Source organism: Nothobranchius furzeri, unplaced genomic scaffold (assembly GCF_043380555.1).
Source record: "Nothobranchius furzeri strain GRZ-AD unplaced genomic scaffold, NfurGRZ-RIMD1 Scf101, whole genome shotgun sequence".
Classification (NCBI taxonomy): domain Eukaryota; kingdom Metazoa; phylum Chordata; class Actinopteri; order Cyprinodontiformes; family Nothobranchiidae; genus Nothobranchius; species Nothobranchius furzeri.
Window position 1 is genome coordinate 10,001 of NW_027223117.1, and position 2,845 is coordinate 12,845.

Sequence of the window (2,845 nt, forward strand, 5' to 3'; positions counted from 1 at the left end):
GCAGCTGATGGCGGGGTGCAGGAGCAGCAGCCAGCCTCCAGCAGCTGATGGCGGGGTGGAGGAGCTGCAGCCAGCCTCCAGCAGCCAGCCTCCAGCTAGTGATGGCGGGGTGGAGAAGCAGGCAGCCTCCATCAGCTGATGGCGGGGTGGAGGAGCAGAAGCCAGCCTCCAGCTGGTGATGGCGGGGTGCAGGAGCTGCAGGCAGCCTCCAGCAGCTGATGGCGGGGTGGAGGAGCTGCAGCCAGCCTCCAGCAGCCAGCCTCCAGCTAGTGATGGCGGGGTGGAGAAGCAGGCAGCCTCCATCAGCTGATGGCGGGGTGGAGGAGCAGAAGCCAGCCTCCAGCAGCTGATGGCGGGGTGCAGGAGGTGCAGGCAGCCTCCAGCAGCTGATGGCGGGGTGCAGGAGCAGCAGGCAGCCTCCAGCAGCTGATGGCGGGGTGCAGGAGCTGCAACCAGCCTCCAGCTGGTGATGGCGGGGTGGAGGAGCTGCAGCCAGCCTCCAGCAGCCAGCCCCCAGCAGCTGATGGCGGGGTGGAGGAGCAGAAGCCAGCCTCCAGCAGCTGATGGTGGGGTGCAGGAGCTGCAGCCAGCCTCCAGCAGCCAGCCTCCAGCTGGTGATGGCGGGGTGGAGGAGCAGCAGCAGACAGCCTCCAGCAGCCAGCCAGCCTCCAGGAGCTGATGGCGGTGTGTGGGAGCAGCAGCCAGCCTCCAGCGTTCAGCCAGCATCCATCAGCTGATGGCGGTGTGAAGGAGCTGCAGCCAGCCTCCAGCAGGTCATGGTGGGGTGGAGGAGCAGCAGCCAGCCTCCAGCAGCTGATGGCGGGTTGCAGGAGCTGCAGCCAGCCTCCAGCAAATGATGGCGGGGTGCAGGAGCTGCAGGCAGCCTCCAGCAGCTGATGGCGGGGTGCAGGAGCAGCAGGCAGCCTCCAGCTGCTGATGACGGGGTGCAGGAGCTGCAACCAGCCTCCAGCTGGTGATGGTGGGGTGGAGGAGCTGCAGCCAGCCTCGAACAGCTGATGGCAGGGTGCAGGAGCAGCAGCCAGCCTCCAGCAGCTGATGGCGGGGCGCAGGAGCTGCAGGCAGCCTCCAGCAGCTGATGGCGGGGTGCAGGAGCAGCAGCCAGCCTCCAGCTGGTGATGGCGGGGTGAAGGAGCTGCAGCCAGCCACCAGCAGCTGATGGCGGGGTGAAGGAGCTGCAGCCAGCCACCAGCAGCTGATGGCGGGGTGGAGGAGCTGCAGCCAGCGTCCAGCAGCTGATGGTTGGGTGGTGGAGGAGCAGCAGCCAGCCTCCAGCAGCTGATGGCGGGGTGCAGGAGCAGCAGCCAGCGTCCAGCAGCTGATGGTTGGGTGGAGGAGCAGCAGCCAGCCTCCAGCAGCTGCTGGCGGGGTGCAGGAGCAGCAGCCAGCCTCCAGCAGCTGATGGCGGGGTGCAGGAGCTGCAGGCAGCCTCCAGCAGCTGATGGCGGTGTGCAGGAGCTGCAGCCAGCCTCCAGCAGCTGATGGCGGGGTGCAGGGGCTGCAGGCAGCCTCCAGCAGCTGATGGCGGGGTGCAGGAGCTGCAACCAGCCTCCAGCTGGTGATGGCGGGGTGGAGGAGCAGCAGCCAGCCTCCAGCAGCCAGCCTCCAGCTGCTGATGGCGGGGTGGAGGAACAGAAGCCTCCAGCAGCTGATGGCAGGGTGCAGGAGCAGCAGCCAGCCTCCAGCTGGTGATGGCGGGGTGGAGGAGCTGAAACCTGGGTCGGACCTGGTCTGCAGCAGGGCCCATTACCACTCAGAAGCTGATGGCAGTGTGTGTTTAGGTCCCTGCGGGGTGGATGAGCTGAAACCTGGGTCAGACTTGGTGTGCAGCAGGGCTCAGCACCCTCCAGAAGCCGATGACAGTGTGTCTTTAACTCCCTGCCTGGTGGGAGAGCTGAAAGCTGGGTCGGACCTGGTCTTTAGCAGAGCTCAGCAGCCTCCAGAAGCTGATGGCAGTGTGTGTTTCATCCCCTGCGGGGTGGGAGAGCTGAAACGTGGGTCGGACCTGGTCTGCAGCAGGGCCCATCACCATCCAGAAGCTGACGGCGGTGTGTGTTTAAGTCCCTGCGGGGTGGGAGAGCCATAACCTGGGTCGGACCTGGTCTGCAGCAGAGCTCAGCAGCCTCCAGAACCTGATGGCAGTGTGTCTTTAATCCACTGCGGGGTGCAGGAGCTGAAACCTGGGTCGGACCTGGTCTGCAGCAGGGCTCAGCAGCCAGCAGAAGGTGACGGCAGTGTGTGTTTAGTTCCCTGCGGGGTGCAGGAGCTGAAACCTGGGTCGGACCTGGTCTGCAGCAGAGCTCAGCAGCCAGCAGAAGGTGATGGCAGTGTGTGTTTAAGTCCCTGCCTGGTGGGAGAGCTGAAACCTGGGTCGGACCTGGTCTATAGAAGAGCTCAGCAGCCTCCAGAAGCTGATGGCAGTGTGTGTGTTTTGGTCCCTGCGGGGTGCAGGAGCAGGAACCCGGGTCGGACCTGGTCTATAGCGGAGCTCAGCAGCCTCCAGCAGCTGATGGCAGTGTGTGTTTAATTCCCTGCCTGGTGGGAGAGCTGTAACCCGGGTCGGACTTGGTCTGCAGCAGGGCCCATCACCATCCAGAAGCTGATGGCAGTGTGTCTTTAATTCCCTGCGGGGTGGAGGAGCAGAAACCTGGGTCGGACCTGGTCTATAGCAGAGCTCAGCAGCCTCCAGAAGCTGATGGCAGTGTGTGTTCAAGTCCCTGCGGGGTGGGAGAGCTGAAACCTGGGTCGGACCTGGTCTATAGAAGAGCTCAGCAGCCTCCAGCAGCTGATGGCAGTGTGTGTTTAAGTCCCTGCGGGGTGGGAGAGC